The 18,137-nt window shown below is 41.0% G+C and overlaps 1 protein-coding gene across 3 annotated transcripts in view; it reads left to right on the forward strand.

The window, feature by feature from the left end:
• ston2 (stonin 2) overlaps nucleotides 1–18,137 on the forward strand; it is a 317,978-nt gene that overhangs the window by 36,073 nt on the left and 263,768 nt on the right. The window lies entirely within an intron of this gene.

Here is an 18,137-nt window from a genome sequence, read left to right on the forward strand (position 1 = left end):
TTTATGTTTATGTATTTTCAATGAATGTGAACTGAATGTCTTTTTGTGGTTTTTAACCTTTGTGTTGGCTTGCATTGCTGGATTTCTTCCCCAAAGTCACTATGATGTCTCATCACATGTAAAAGCCATGGAGTGTGGTTTGTTGTCCAACATGCTGTTTCAGAGGCCTTCTCCTCCTTTATTGTTCCTCTGTTCTGTATGCCCTGATTTGATTGAGATTCCAGTTGGTAGTGTTTTTTTTTCATCCTGCTCTACTATAAAACAATAAAGTGTGTGCAGCCTCAGCGATAATGATTATTGACTTGGCCATGGGGTGGTACTAATTGGAAGGCACCTGCCGAGTACTTGATAAGAGGCCTGGCTGTTCAGTGTCAACTCTGAATGACAATTTAATTAGGTTCAGGTTTTTGCTTCCTAAAATAGCTGGCTGCTCTAATTATAAAAAAGGCAAATGAAGTGTCTAAACATATTACATTCTAAGCAAAAATCATTCAGGTTTTATACCATTGATTATATGAGTTACAGCACTTGTATCATCACTCGTTAAAAAAGAAAGTATTGAGAGATCTCAAGATCTCAAGCAAATAGCAGCTAGTGAAGCGCAAATCATAAAAAGAAGTCCTAACTGTTTTTTTGGCCCATGGTTTGAATTACTATCTATCTATCTATCTATCTATCTATCTATCTATCTATCTATCTATCTATCTATCTATCTATCTATCTATCTATCTATCTATCTATCTATCTATCTATCTATCTATCAGACTGTCTATCTATGTGTTATATAGTGCCTTTCACATCTATCTATCTATCTATCTATCTATCTATCTATCTATCTATCTATCTATCTATCTATCTATCTATCTGTCTATGTGTTATATAGTGCCTTTCACATCTATCTATCTATCTATCTATCTATCTATCTATCTATCTATCTATCTATCTATCTATCTGTCTGTCTGTCTGTCTGTCTGTCTGTGTTATATAGTATATCTACGCTCACCTAAAGGATTATTAGTAACACCATACTAATACGGTGTTTGACCCCCTTTCGGCCTTCAGAACTGCCTTAATTCTACGTGGCATTGATTCAACAAGGTGCTGAAAGCATTCTTTAGAAATGTTGGCCCATATTGATAGGATAGCATCTTGCAGTTGATGGAGATTTGTGGGATGCACATCCAGGGCACGGCTCCGCTTCCACCACATCCCAAAGATGCTCTTTTGGGTTGAGATCTGGTGACTGTGGGGGCCATTTTAGTACAGTGAACTCATTGTCATGTTCAAGAAACCAATTTGAAATGATTCGAGCTTTGTGACATGGTGCATTATCCTGCTGGAAGTAGCCATCAGAGGATGGGTACATGGTAGTCATGAAGGGATGGACATGGTCAGAAACAATGCTCAGGTAGCCCATGGCATTTAAACGATGCCCATTTGGCACTAAGGGGCCTAAAGTGTGCCAAGAAAACATCTCCCACACCATTACACCACCACCACCAGCCTGCACAGTGGTAACAAGGCATGATGGATCCGTGTTCTCATTCTGTTTACGCCAAATTCTGACTCTACCATTTGAATGTCTCAACAGAAATCGAGACTCATCAGACCAGGCAACATTTTTCCAGTCTTCAACTGTCCAATTTTGGTGAGCTTGTGCAAATTGTAGCCTCTTTTTCCTATTTGTAGTGGAGATGAGTGGTACCCGGTGGGGTCTTCTGCTGTTGTAGCCCATCCGCCTCAAGGTTGTGCGTGTTGTGGCTTCACAGATGCTTTGCTGCATACCTCGGTTGTAACGAGTGGTTATTTCAGTCAAAGTTGCTCTTCTATCAGCTTGAATCAGTCGACCCATTCATTCTCCTCTGACCTCTAGCATCAACAAGGCATTTTCGCCCACAGGACTGCCGCATACTGGATGTTTTTCCCTTTTCACACCATTCTTTGTAAACCCTAGAAATGGTTGTGCATGAAAATCCCAGTAACTGAGCAGATTGTGAAATACTCAGACCGGCCCGTCTGGCACCAACAACCATGCCACGCTCCAAATTGCTTAAATCACCTTTCTTTGCCATTCTGACATTCAGTTTGGAGTTCAGGAGATTGTCTTGACCAGGACCACACCCCTAAATGCATTGAAGCAACTGCCATGTGATTGGTTGATTAGATAATTGCATTAATGAGAAATTGAACAGGTATTCCTAATAATCCTTTAGGTGACTGTATGTATATATATATATACAGTATATATATATATATTGTGAGATAAGGCCGGCCATTCATCCTGGCCAAAACCCCCAGGCTGCCAGATGGAGCCCTCCTTGCAGCATAGAGGTGCCCCGAATGCCAGCAGGGAAGTATGGACCGTGGAATTATAATGTACAGCCCTGCTGGATACCCAAGGGGGCCACCAGGAGCCGCTGCAGGGAGGCCCAGGAATTTATATATTCCATACAGCCCGGAAGTATTTCCAAGTCACGGAAATGGAAGAAATGATATACTTCCGGTCTGAAGAAAAAGAGAAGTTTTTACCTGACCCAGAAGTGCTGGATAATCACATGGACTGAGGGCTCAGAAGCACTTCCGGGTTGAGGACAATAAAGGACTGTGGGAGATCCCAGACAATTGAGCTGGAGTTTGGAGGAAGTGCGACAGAGCTGCTGGGAGGAGTGATTGATTGATTATTGAATTATTTTATGGTAGTAGTGTGGATTAGTGGTGCTTGGTGCACATTATTATTATAATAAAAATAATAATTATTGGACTTTTACCTGGTGTTTGGCATGGTACCCGAGGGTTCAAGGGAGCAATAGCACCCCCTACTGTCACAATATATATATATATATATATATATATATATATATATATATATATATATATACACACACACAAGTATATATATATATATATATATAAAAATCCAACGTCTGTATGTCTGTCCGCTTTTCACGAGAGAACTACTTAATGTATTCAGATCGGGTTTTTTACTATAATTTGCTTGAACATTCTGGTTGATGTTGCGACTTCTGTCATTGTGCTATGTGTCATAGTTCGCTTGCTGCACTATTTATTAGTGCGAATTGAAGAGAGCAGCTGCGGACTGAGTTGCTCTACCTCTCGCCATGTGTTGGAGCGTACCTCTCCTCCGCTTAGCTAGCAATGCCTGTTTGTTCAACAGACATCACCAACTACAGATTGTTAAGGAGTAACATTTCACGTTTTTGAGAGAGAGATCAGAGCTACGTGTGTTTTAGAGGGTAGCTACTGATTGCCACAGATTTCACGGCCATGTGCTTTTCTCCCCATGTGGGGGATGCTCTCCCGTCAGAGCTGAACACGATCAGATACAATGCCAACATTTAACGTTGCAGCGTACCTACCTTCTGCTTGGTCAGAATTACATTTTTTTTTTATTGGTTTTTAAAGTTTGTCCTGTTTGACTACTACTTGGGTGGAGCAGCCAGGGGACAGCTAATGCTAGATAACAAGCAGTTGTCAGTTTTTGTTTGGCACTTAGATCTAAAAATATGCTTCACAGTGTCATGGTCCTTGTGGTTAGCTGCAGTGGCTAAAACAAAATGCCAGCAACGACCATACTTGAGAAATGCTGAGTGAGGGATTTCTATAATGGAGCAGGGTCATGTATTTACGTAGATGATTAATGGATGCCAAAGGAGAACTTCACTTGCGCCAGAAGCAACATGGAACCTCAAGTCCTAGTGCCAAAGAGTGGAAACAAAATGCAGACTAGCACAAGACCTAGACCTGTGCACACAGCGTGTATTTAATGTCTGGTGTCCATATGCCAGTGTGTCTGTTATACCTGGCCAGGATGAGGGCAGGTAAGATGGCAGCAGGCACTGTATAATCTAATAGCTCTAGGCAAAAATGAACCCCAGGGTCACATATGGTAGAATGAGCCAGAGACTAAAAGTGCTCCAGGACAAGTGACTATAGGGAGGATGGGCAGCAGTAGTCGTGATGGCCTCAAGTTTTGCAGTCATTCTCTTTTCTGCCATTCTCTCCAGTGAGTGTAGGGTCAGCCATGAAATGCTGATAGCTGATAGCAAGTGAAGCCTCAAGTGATAGACAGAAGTAACACACTTGGTGTTCTTTTTCGTTTTTCCTTTTCTGCTCAGTATGGTTTACTGCCAACAGCTAATTGAGACTTTCACAAAGCTCAAGTGCAAATTCAGATGACCGTCCCCCAGTTTCATGCTGATACGCCTTATCTGTTCTGTGCCTCTGATATAAGACATCTCCTCGGGCCGGGGCTGTGGGTAGCCGGAACTCGCTCCTGGAGAGTGGCGTCATTCTTAGTCAGCATGTTACTCCTGGCACACCTTTCTGAGTAAATATGCCCTGGAAAGCACTTGGTATCTACTCCTTATCTAGCAAGTGCTAACTGGCCTCCAGGACATGTAATTCTGTTAATTGCATTTAGATTTTATTGATAGCATATTTTGCTTTAAATTAGATTATACTTTATTATTCAAATTTTACACTAGCTCAAAAAATATGTAGCTGCACTCTGACTTCTGGTCATGCGAAAAGACAGTTTCCCCTTAGGGATTAATACAGTGTACCAAATTCCAAAATCATATTGTCATAGATGACACTTGTCGGCTGGCATCCTGGTTGGGGTGAATGGTTCCTTACTTGGCTGAGAAGTCTTTAAAATGGAAGGAGATGGATGGACAGGCTCCCCGACTGGGCCGATTAGTGGTACCTTTCCCTGTCGAGAGGCCATTATAAAGGAAGGACAGAGGGAGACTGCCTCCCGGAGCCACGTATTCCCCCAGCACACAAGGTTGTGGTATCCCTCTGGTTTCGCTCCTGTTTGGACACCCACAGGGCTTCATAGGATCTGTAGCTTTGGCAGGTAGCACTGTTGGGGTCCTTAGATCAACCGGACCCAGAAATGCCTCCAGGTGTTAATCTTGATGCCCTGGATGTACTCCCAGGTTTGAGTTGAAAAGCTGCCACTTTACCCTAACCAGGTTGTTGGAATTGTGAGAGGTGGACATGGCTTGCTGGGAAGAGAAAGAGGAAGAACATGAAATTGTGACTAGGACTGTAACGGGTGACAGAAGAACCTATAAAAGGTGTTTTGTTCAATAAAGACCTCTTTTTATGAATCTGTGACTGTGTGGTTTAGTTGTGTGTGGGTGTTTAGGGTGCTGCTACACCCCCTACAGGTCACAATATGTGTATATAATCCACTTGGACATTATAAGGGGAAATAACTATGTGCCACAATAGTTTTATTTAATATGGTGCCTCCATTCCCAAAGTGATTGATTGTCATTTTTTTGTGGGGAGTCTCCATCATCCTTTTACTGGAATGTGTTAGCTCAGTTAAAGGAAGGTATAAAGTAACCTTTACAAAGAAGTGAGCTATATTGTAACATTTTATACTTTGTATTAACAAAGTATTCCTCGTAAGTGGGGTCAATTTATTCTTTATTCATTACTTGTAGGGTTTTAAGTTAGGCTTTGTACAAAATGATTAAAAGTGAATGGCACAGTGGTTAGTTCTGCTTCCTTTCCATATTACCCATCTGCCAATTGATTTCCTTTGTCGTTACCCTTGTGGAGTTGATAGATAGATAGATAGATAGATAGATAGATAGATAGATAGATAGATAGATAGATAGATAGATAGATAGATAGATAGATAGATAGATAGATAGATAGATACTTTATTAATCCCAAGGGGAAATTCACATACTCCAGCAGCATACTGATAAAGAACAATATTAAATTAAAGAGTCATAACAATGCAGGTATAACAGATAATAACTTGGTATAATGTTAACGTTTACCCCCCTGGGTGCAATTGAAGAGTCACATAGTATGGGGTCTCCTCAGTCTGTCAGTGGAGCAGGACGGTGACAGCAGTCTGTCACTGAAGCTGCTCCTCTGTCTGGAGATGATCCTGTTCGGTGGATGCAGTGGATTCTCCATGATTGACAGGAGTCTGCTGAGTGCCCGTTGCTCTGCCACAGATGTCAAACTGTTCAGCTCCGTGCCTACAATAGAGCCTGCCTTCCTAACAAGTTTGTCCAGGCGAGAGGTGTCCCTCTTCTTTATGTTGCCTCCCCAGCATACCACCGTGTAGAAGAGGGCGCTCACCACAACCGTCTGATAGAACATCTGCAGCATCTTATTGCAGATGTTGAAGGACGCCAGCCTTCTAAGGAAGTATAGTCGGTTCTGTCCTCTCTTGCACGGAGCATCAGTATTGGCAGTCCAGTCAAATTTATCATCCAGCTGCACTCCCAGGTATTTATAGGTCTGCACCCTCTGCTCACAGTCACCTCTGATGATCACGGGGTCCATGAGAGGCCAGGGCCTCCTAAAATTCACCACCAGCTCCTTGGTTTTGCTGGTGTTCAGTTGTAAGTGGTTTGAGGCACACCGTTTAACAAAGTCCTTGATTAGATTCCTATACTCCTCCACCTGCCCACTCCTCATGCAGCCCACGATAGCAGTGTCGTCAGCGAACTTCTGCACGTGGCAGGACTCCGAGTTGTATTGGAAGTCTGATGTATATAAGCGGCGCTCCTGTGCTGCTGACCACAATGTCAGAACTGCAGTTCCCGAGACGCACATACTGGGGTCTGTCAGTAAGATAGTCAACAATCAATGCCACCAGGTGTGAATCTACTGCCATCTCTGTCAGCTTGTCCCTGAGGAGCAGAGGTTGGATGGTGTTGAAGGCGCTAAAGAAGTCCAAAAACATAATTCTTACAGCACTACTGCCTCTGTCCAAGTAGGAGAGGGATTGGTGTAGCATATAGATGATGGCATCCTCCGCTCCGACCTTCTCCTGGTATGAGAACTGCAGAGGGTCGAGGGCGTGATATTCCTTCCACATCCCCGTAAATGTGGAGATTATGGGAATTGTGACTCTAAATTGCTCCTGAGTATGTTAAGTGGGCCCTACGATGGCCTGCTGCCCTGTCCAGCACCATTCTGTTCATTTTGTCCAGTGCTAAGGGGTACACACCAGCCCTTATGACCTTTAAAGGAATACTCCACTCAAAAATGATATTTTTTAATGTTACTTACCCCAAGTAGTTTGTAGTGATGGTTGAATATAATTTTTATTATATTTTTTGTGCAGAACGGAGAGAAAACAAATATGATTTAATAGAATTGACCAATCCTGTACAATAGAAGACAATGTGAAAAAAAAGAAAAAAATCTCACATTACTCGTGTCGCACAATCCACGTTCTTGCACAAAACATGCAAAGCACATGCTTGTTTCATAATATATTGTCCAGTAGTCATTTTAGAAGAAATCGGTGCACATCATAAATCTAAAGCTTAGTGGGGTGGAGTTTTTGAACTGGAGACTGGACTCCTGACCAATGAATGAGGGGAAGAGGAGGGTCTTGGTTACCATTGGCTTTTGTTATATCAGAAGCTATTTTCGCTGCATGAAAACACGAGATTATTATTTTTTTTCTCTGTAATTGCTACAAAGTACATGGGGTAAGTAACATATAAAAAATTTAATTTTACTTAAATGAAGCCAGTCTCTGAATGTCACGTTATGTACAATATGTTTGAAGTCGGCGTTATGTTTTCACAGCTATGGTATGCACTAAATTGTCATGGGAAGTCCTGTCCTTAAGTGGAGTTATTTGTTATAAATTAAAAAAAAATTCTTGGTTTAAAAAATGGCGTATTTGGAAAGTTTTCAAACTTTTGTTTCCACATTTGCCACAATGTCCCATGGACCCCATTTTAAACAGCAAGGTCAGACATGATTTACTTTAGTGTAAAATGATAGTGAAAAATGTATGAAAAATACTTTTCCCATTTCAATTTAATGTAAACCATGGCTATGAAAAAATACATTGGGTTTGAAAAAGTTCCAAACTCATCCTTTAAGGTGTTTTTTTTTTATCATATTTCATGTGTCGGTCACAATTGTAAAAATGAAATGCACTTATTTTGAGAGTGAACTATATAAATAAATTGTGGTAAAATCTATTGATTCTCAACCTAGTTTGTGAAGATCTTCCACAAGAATCACGTCAATGGGGGTTAGACCATCACAGAGGACACACACACACACAAACACACACGCTTATCCAAACCTAACTTGCATGTCTTTGATGTAAGGTAGGGAGGGATAAGGAGATCCCTGGAGGAAAGCACACAGGCCTGGGCAGAGAAGGTGGTGTCCAAGTCGGGATTCGGACCCATGGCTGAGAGCTGCCCAAAATGGTAAAATGCTTGCATTAGAATAGATTTCAAAGTGCAGGAAAAGAGGGGAGGTTTCGGTATGCACAATGACATTAGTTTCAGTAATCATTGACCTAACATGTTTGCTCAGGCCTGCTAATCCTGTCTAAGTCAGTGACTCAAACGTCATTTATTTTCAAAGGTCTGAATTTGCCCTGTAGGGGCCTGCTGTCATATCCTGGGTGTATTCCCACCTCACGTCTCTTGATGGAGAAGATAACAGGCTACATTTGGTAGAGAAAGGAAAAAAGGTCAGCAAAAGCAGATGAGAGGATGGGGGTGTGAATTTCTATGCTTTTGTACTAATTTCTTTTATTTATTTATTTTTTTGAAATAATCCTGATTTTTTTCCCACATCATAAGCACCTGCCTGCCAGGTTGATTGGTGACTTTTAATAGGTGTGTATATGTGTGTGTGTGTCCTGTGATGTTCTGCCAAGGCTAATTACTGCTTTGCACATAATGGTCACGTCCCCCTGCAGCAGGACCCCTAATAGCCTGCTTTTGCCTCTTAATGTCGCCTGTTCACAAAAGACACACTTCTCAGTGCTCGCCTCTGGTGCTTTGATCACACACATACTTTATATAACTACGGTGTACCTGATTTCTTTTTTTTTATATATATATATCACCTAGGATTGAGCTGATTATCTGTGTTGTATTTGTTGTCTGTTGCTGGGATTGTGATGATGCCACTAGTCTGTGGGAAATATGTAACTAAACATCAGACTGTGACAATAATTAACAACAATGTGGTGAGAGCCTTCAGGTATCTGATCTGATAAGAAGTATCTGATCATCAGGCCTTCATCCCCTGAAGCTTTTCACTGTTGATGGAACAGTTACATTCCCTCCACTAGGTCCAGAATGTCCTCCCTTCTATTTGACAAAGAATTTCCAAACCTTTTACTCCAAGTCTATGTGTTAAGAGTACATGCAATGTTTGGAATCCATTCATTTGTATATTTTTTAGTTATTTGTTGGGCTGCAGATTAGAAGGGTATATTGTTCATATTTGACTTCTGGTGTTGTAATGTCCTGCGGTGGGCTGGCGCCCTGCCCAGGGTTTATTTCCTGCCTTGCGCCCTTTGTTGGCTGTGATTGGCTCCAGCAGACCCCCGTGACCCTGTAGTTAGGATATAGTGGGTTGGATAATGAATGGATGGATGGATGTTGTAATGTCAATGATAACGATAACCAAAAGATCACTGGGACCTCTCTGCCCTCCATTAAAGACATCTTTATAATGTGTTGCATCTTCAAAGCCTACAGCGTTGTGAAGGACTGCTCCCTTTCCTCCTTTGTACCACTTCCATCTGGCAGAAGGTTTGGTAGCATCTGAACCAATTCTGCCAGGTCCTGCCAGAACTTCTACCCCTTGGCTATCTGGACTCTAATCTCTGTGTTGCCTCTTTGGCCTCAGATAATGTTAAAAGATAAGAACTTGAGAAATTTGACAAACGAGAGGAGACCATTGAGTCCACCAAGCCTGTTTGTTTAGTTAGTAGCTAAGCTGTTCAGATGTCTCATTCAGATTTTTCTTAAAGGTTGTCAAGGTTTCTACTTCAGCTCCATGTCTTGGTAGCTTGTTCCAGATTCCCGCAGCTCTTTGTGTAAAGAAGTGCTTCCTGGCTTCAGTCTCAAATGCACTTCCTTGTAATTTCCACAGATGTCCTTGAGTACCTGATTCACCCTTAAGCTGAAGGAACATCACTGGATCTCCTTTATCGATGTCTTTGAGGATTTTAAACAGCTGGATTAGGTGCCCATGCCATCTCCTCTGCTCAAAACTAAACAGTGTAATTCTCTGAGTGTGTCACAGTAGGACACGCCCTTAGGTCCCATGATGCACTTGGTTGCTCTCCTCTGCACAGCTTCAAGTGCTGCTATGTCTTTCTTGTACTGAGGTGACCAGAACGGCACACAGGAGTCCACATGTGCTCTTGGATGTGAATTTCCCCTTGGGGATTAATAAAGTATCTATCTATCTATCTATCTATCTATCTATCTATCTATCTATCTATCTATCTATCTATCTATCTATCTATCTATCTATCTATTATATGGTGCCTTTCATATCTATCTATCTATCTATCTATCTATCTATCTATCTATCTATCTATCTATCTATCTATCTATCTATCTATCTATCTATCTATTATATAGTGCCTTTCATATCTATCTATCTATCTATCTATCTATCTATCTATCTATCTATCTATCTATCTATCATATGGTGCCTTTCATATCTATCTATCTACGTATCTATCTATCAATCTATCTATCTATCTATCTATCTATCTATCTATCTATCTATCTATCTATCTATCTATCTATCTATCTATCATATAGTACCTTTCATATCTATCTATCTATCTACTTGGTGCCTTTCATATCTATCTATCTATCTATCTATCTATCTATCTATCTATCTATCTATCTATCTATCTATCTATCTATCTATCTAACTATCTTACTAGTGCATTATATAGTCTGAGTGTAACAAGCCTTGATTTACATTCAGCAGTTTTTATGATCTAACCTAACATTTTATTTGCCATTTTAATTGCTTAGTCGATGAAAATGTCGCGTCATCCTTTTTAGAGGTCACTTCCTGTACTGTATGCTAGTGTCCCCCATCTTGTATTTATAATTGTTCCTTTTGTCCACACTTAGCACTTTGCACTTTTCAACATTAAACTTCATTTTCCAGGTGTTCTGAAGGTTGTCCAGCTCTTTTTAAATATGTTTTTACTCCCTCTGCAGTGTCTGCCATCCCTCCAATTTTAGTGTCATCTGATAAATTGACAAGTTTTCTAACTATATCAGAGTCAATGCCATTAATATAAATCAGAAAATGTGCAGCACCTTTGTTACACTTGTTACTACTGTTACTTTTATCATTAATTTATTACTATCTATTTCAATTTATTACTCTTTATTCATTTACCTTTTATTCACCAGCTGTGCTACCCATCTAAGAAGGGTTGAAATCTGAGCAATTAATGTAGACCTCAGCATTAACATTTGCTGTGCACCATCTATTGAAATTTATTTTGTAATGCATGTAGTAGTAAAACTACAAATGTTTTCAATGTGCCACCTGTTGGAATGACAAATGCAATGCATATCTTTTTGTATACCATTTGGCATGGGATTCGTAAAAGCAGTTCATGTTTGTGATGTGCCTTCTATTAGAATGACAAATTCAAAACATTTTAATGCTGCAAATGTTTGTGGTGTGCCATCCTTTGTTACGACAGAGACATGACAACTGGACGGACACGTAGGAAGACACGCAGACACTTATCCTTTTATGAAGGTGGAATTATTTATCTGTAACGTAATATAATACAGTTCTTTACTTGTCTTGCACTTGTCCTGTGTTTATGTATAAGTTGCATAATCGTGCTACCATATGCTGCGTAACAGTATAGGAATGGTGTTACAATAAAGTCACTTGACATGGCCCTTGAGAACTTGCACTTTGTGACAACCAATGTGATATCTGTCTGAATATCCATCCATTATCTAACCTGCTATATCCTAACTACAGGGTCACGGGGGTCTGCTGGAGCCAATCCTAGCCAACAAACCCCAAGCAGGGTGCCAGCCCACTGCAGGACGCACACAACAGGGACAATTTAGAATTGCCAGTACACCTAACCTGCATGTCTTTGGACTGTGGGAGGAAACCCACACAGGGAGGACCTGGGAAGTGAACCCGGGTCTCCTAACTGCGAGGCAGCAGCGCTGCCACTGTGCTACCCTCCTGTTCACCTAAATTCTCCAAAGTAACATTGAGTCCATTTACATGCCCATTCATAACCTGGTAATTAACAGAAACCTTCTAAAATGCCATGTAAACCCTTATTCCAGTTTGAGAACCTGGGTGTTTGGTCTCTGAGAAACCAGGTTGGCGTACTTGGATCTGTTCTTGAGTAACCTGGTTATTTGCTCTTGTATTTGCTTGGCACACACTTTCAGCAGACACGGGTAAAAGATGGCAGGAGCATCCACAAGATACATTTAAAGTGGCAAATGCTCAGTTGATCAGGTTATTACTTCTTCTAGTTGATATAATCTGTCTCAATATTTAAAAAAAAAGAATTTATGTTGACGAGCTGAACGTACTGTCCTAAACTCAGAAGCAAAATCTTGAAATCAGTAGAGTAACACATAAAAAGCAAAATGCATGAAATGGTCCCTTTACCGTTCAAAGTAACAAGTAACCTAATAAAGTGCTTATTTTATTGAAGTAAAAAATACCTGCTTTGTTGTTATTGCAGCAGCACTGGGTGTAAGGCAGGAACTCGTGCAGGGATCAACTGCACAGCCAAGCAGAAAAGAGCGTGCTGCATGCAATCCGGTAACAGAGACGTATTAATAAAGTGTTAGTTTGACTACACATATTTATCAAGCTCAATAAAATGATCACAGGCTCCATGCTTGTTTTCAGATTCACTGTGCGCAATGATGACGTTTAACTCTCTTGTGCTGTTTAATAATGCTGGAGCAATTTCCCATTTTGGGAAGCAAACCCGGGTCTCCTAACTGAGAGCCCGCAGTGCTATCACTGCACCACCGTGCCACCCTCTGTCTGAATGTTACATTCCGAAACAGCTTGAAACGTCCTTATTCGAATACTAACACCAGGAATATCATCTATCACTCAGTGAAAAAGGAACAGACAAATTTGTAATTTGGGTGCTTTAGGCAAAACAGTTTGATGGATAAGAGGCACACTGGCAAGTGACAGCGCAGTGTTAATTGGCATGGCAGGGAACGGCCTTGAACGGGATCACATAGTCATTAAGGTAGTGCAGTCATTCCTTAGGTATATGTTTAAAGTTGTTATATTTGCGATAGGCATGAGCTGAATAAAAAAAGTGACGTAAAGCAACTGTCTGTTATGTCTGTAGGTATAGCCATACAAACATGCGGTGAGTCATTTTTACATTTCTAGTATATCTCACTTTTTCATTACAGTGTGACAATGTAAGCCCAGTCCTAAAGGGACTGCCTGTTTAGGGGATGCACATTTTTTAATTATCTGCAAAGATGTCATAACTTACTTTGTAAGTGCACTAATTGGATCCAGAGGTGTTGTTAATGAGTATTGTGTAATCAACAAACAAACATTTACTGTACAATGATTTTTTTCTCCTTTTACAATGCATGACAGGTTAACAACTTACAGTATAGTGTAGTGAAAATGGAGATCAATAAATTATGGTGCCCGTTATTATGTTATCTCTGTCTTTATGATTTTTTCATGCCAGGTGCTTTATTGAGGCCGGAAAGTCTTAGATGTGTGTGCTTAGCTTATCACAAGTCCTCTGTAGTTCATTCTGTCCATTAGTTACGATACACATTGAATTGCTTGAGTGCAGACTTTTCTAAAACATACGCGTCTTTAACTTATTATTTTTAAACTTATAAAGTACACTCACTTAAAGGATTATTAGGAACACCTGTTCAATTTCTCATTAATGCAATTATCTAATGAACCAATCACATGGCAGTTGCTTCAATGCCTTTAGGAGTGTGGTCCTGGTCAAGACAATCTCCTGAACTCCAAACTGAATGTCAGAATGGCAAAGAAAGGTGATTAAAGCAATTTTGAGCGTGGCATGGTTGTTGGTGCCAGACGGGCCGGTCTGCGTATTTCACAATCTGCTCAGGAACTGGGATTTTCACGCACAACCATTTCTAGGGTTTACAAAGAATGGTGTGAAAAGGGAAAAACATCCAGTATGCGGCAGTCCTGTGGGCGAAAATGCCTTGTTGATGCTAGAGGTCAGAGGAGAATGAATGGGCCGACTGATTCAAGCTGATAGAAGAGCAACTTTGACTGAAATAACCACTCATTACAACCGAGGTATGCAGCAAAGCATTTGTGAAGCCACAACACGCACAACCTTGAGGCGGATGGGCTACAACAGCAGAAGACCCCACCGGGTACCACTCATCTCCACTACAAATAGGAAAAAGAGGCTACAATTTGCACAAGCTCACCAAAATTGGACAGTTGAGGACTGGAAAAATGTTGCCTGGTCTGATGAGTCTCGATTTCTGTTGAGACATTCAAATGGTAGAGTCAGAATTTGGCGTAAACAGAATGAGAACATGGATCCATTATGCCTTGTTACCACTGTGCAGGCTGGTGGTGGTGGTGGTGTAATGGTGTGGGGGATGTTTTCTTGGCACACTTTAGGCCCCTTAGTGCCAATTGGGCATCGTTTAAATGCCACGGGCTACCTGAGCATTGTTTCTGACCATGTCCATCCCTTCATGACCACCATGTACCCATCCTCTGATGGCTACTTCCAGCAGGATAATGCACCATGTCACAAAGCTCGAATCATTTCAAATTGGTTTCTTGAACATGACAATGAGTTCACTGTACTAAAATGGCCCCCACGGTCACCAGATCTCAACCCAATAGAGCATCTTTGGGATGTGGTGGAACGGGAGCTTCGTGCCCTGGATGTGCATCCCACAAATCTCCATCAACTGCAAGATGCTATCCTATCAATATGGGCCAACATTTCTAAAGAATGCTTTCAGCACCTTGTTGAATCAATGCCACGTAGAATTAAGGCAGTTCTGAAGGCGAAAGGGGGTCAAACACCGTATTAGTATGGCGTTCCTAACTTCCTAATAATTTTTTAGGTGAGTGTAGAATGCTTTCACTATGTTATGCTATGTTCCTCTCCTGGTTGGGGTTCACATTCATGTTTTATGTTGTCTTTGTTCATTTTGGATTGCTGTTGATTGAGTTTATGCTACAATGTATGTTGTGGGTGGTCCCTCAAGAGTTCTCCCATAGTTCCTGGTGGTTCGTTGGGAGTTTGGCAAGGGATTCTTTGTATAGTTCTGTGCTTTTGTGATTCTTTGAATTTTTGGCCTTATTATTCCATTTCTGACCACTCTTTGAATGTCTGTATTAGGTTCTGTTTTCTTTGGATTGCCTTTTGTATCGTATTGTACCAGTCCTTTTGGCCTTCTGTGATCATGTGAAGAAAAAGTCCTTTTATTTATAAAGACTCTGTGTTTGCCCTTCTTACTAGCTGGGGTTTGACAGTGATATCCCTCATAAGTATAGTTTTTGGGATTCTGTGTTTAGGGATTCCTAGTTCTTATCATACTAATGTATACATTAGAGCCTACAGTTTTATTAGAATGTCCTGCTGGTTTTGTTTTTATGATTAATCAGTTCATCTCACCACTGTTGCAGGTGTAGCAGCTTTAAAATGGTTGCTGATGATTTGAAAGAAGACAGACACATCAGTATCCAGATTCTGCCATTTTATTCTGCAACAATATAAGACAAGCAGTAAGGGGCACAGTCAACACACGCAGCGCCAGGCACTCTCTCAGTCTCCTGCAACAGCGTCATCCAGCTTTTTTTTTATATAAACCATACAAATTTAACAAATGCATATGAACAATAACAATGAAGGACAAAGTATAATTAACGTTGTAACATACCTATAAGAAAAGCAGTAAGGAGCACCGTCAGCACACGCAGCGGCAGACAGGCGCTCTCTCAGCCTCCTGTAGCAAGCCAAACCATTTGGTAATGAGGCTGGATCTCCGTTAAATGAAACACTTTTAAAATCCATTTCTGCCGACCAAACGTGATGACAGAACCTCAAGACACATCAATAACCACATGACGTAATGTTTCTATGCAGTTTCCGACAGAATACACTATTTCAAAACTTGTCAGCTTACACGAGAGACGGAGAGTATTGAGAAGCGCCTTACCTGCAACAGCGTCATCCAGCTTTTGCCAGGAGTCTGCTGTTACGCTACATGTGCGTCCTGTGGGTGTTTCATTAATTAAAGCCCCCCCGCTACAACAGGCAAACAGGAACTATTATACAAAAGATACACTGATTGCATTCATATTAAACAAAATTCACAATATATAAAACGGAAGCATTTCAGCATAAAAAAAAAACAGTTCTGAGAATGTTCACTAAAATAAAACATAATAAACAGACTCAGCCACACAAGATAGCCTTCAGAATTCTGTAATGTCTTCCTCTGCTTTTACCCGTCAATTTTAATCTCTTTTTTAAGCTTAATATGTTACTCATTGCTGCATAAAAAGGGTCTTTCCAAAAGTAATGCCTTTGAAGTAAGCAGTAGTTTATTCTTGAGCAGTGCACTTCCATTTGCAAGCCCAGAGAATTGCTGACAATTGCAAATGTCGTGTAGCTATAAAATATTACATTTAGCAAAACATGAGGTACATCACGAAACCTGAGAACACCATTCTGTATAAGCATAGAAATATTCAGATATACATTATGAAATGATGCAGACAACATAGCAAAAAGGTTTGGGGTAGCCACCCCATACATTTTAAAGTTGTTCTGCGAAAAACAGAAAAGATTTGATCAAATGGTCTTGACAGACATTAGTCCAAAACAGAACTGAGGAGATGGACACAATATGGCGGTTTTAAAGCCGGTTCAGGTGAAGTGATGTCATCAGGGCAGGAATCGGAAGTGATGTCATCAAAACCCAGAACCGGAAGTAGCCTCATCAGGCCAAGGAGGAATTTCCTGTGTTTGGCCTGCAGAGGAAAAAAAAAAGAAAGGATTAGTACACTCTGCCACTCCCTGGTCCGGCATGGGATTACCCTCTTTTAAGCCCTTTAGCTGCCTCCCATGACACGACCAAGATGGCACAGAGCAGCCAATAATCCTGGCAGACATGTTCTTGGTGGATGGTCAGTGTAGGGTGGTTGGAGTTTGGAGAGAAAGACACGCTCAGTGAGAAATGGAGTGTAGCGTGGTGTCCCCAGGTGGGAAAGTGGGGGAACCACCCCATCACACTGATTAAGATCCATATAGTCAGCGGAAGAAGGGCCGCTGTTCTCTTTGATTTAGTGCTTTGCATGGTATCTCTTTGTGTTTGTAGCTCCCTGGTGAATAAAGGTGCCATTTTTGTTTACGTTTGATTTGGAGGGCTACCATACGAGCCCAATGCTGTCACAATATTTTGTTCATTAATTAGGTACTTAAATAGCAATACCTAAATGGAATAACTTGAATACATCAAGGAAGATGATAAAATGAGTTCTATGCGTAACATCCTTGTCTTTATAGGTTTGACGTGGTCTTTGCCAGCTGGTCATCTAGCCCCGTTCCTGGGCACTCTAGCTTAGTGCTAAAGTACAGGCAGATGTCCAATAGCCTTTCAAAAGTACAATAGCACTTATTATTGGTTATAATGTATTCCCACCAAAGTCACTTTCCAATTCCAGGACCAAAATGGAAGCAAAAGCGAGCACCGCCGAAGAACACGAAGTAGCGGATGAGAACAATTGGAGAGATTTGCGAACGTCAAATATTATTACAAATTATTACTTAACATTGCTTGAAGTCAGTGCTGGTGCAAAGTTATGTTGAGGACTAGGCCAAGTTACTGAGTATGCCAACCAGCTGTACGGTTGCTAACCCGTGAGGCTGGGTTTTTCCGCCCCTTATGATCTACGCCCTAAGCGAATGCCTAATTTGCCTTAATGGTGGCGCCAGCCCTGCTTACAGTTTGTGTAGTTCAAAAACAAGAGATAAATTCTCTTTAAAGCTGTGAGTAAGGCTGTAGTCCAGGACTGGACTCCGTTTTCTTCTAATTTCTGCTTAATTTGAATTCTTTGTGTGAACTCTCATGTCTTTCTGCCCTTCTTCTTTTCCTGGCAGCACAGATAAGCTTCTAAGTGCTATGAATCCTAATTTTGTTTTTTCATTGTTGTTGTCTTTTTGTCCATTTATTGTGTTGAAATTGTCACTCGCATGATGTCACCGCGTCACCATATTTTGCATTATATTGGGTCTTGCACTGCACCATTTTCAGCTTTTT

Source organism: Polypterus senegalus, chromosome 18 (genome assembly GCF_016835505.1).
Source record: "Polypterus senegalus isolate Bchr_013 chromosome 18, ASM1683550v1, whole genome shotgun sequence".
Classification (NCBI taxonomy): domain Eukaryota; kingdom Metazoa; phylum Chordata; class Cladistia; order Polypteriformes; family Polypteridae; genus Polypterus; species Polypterus senegalus.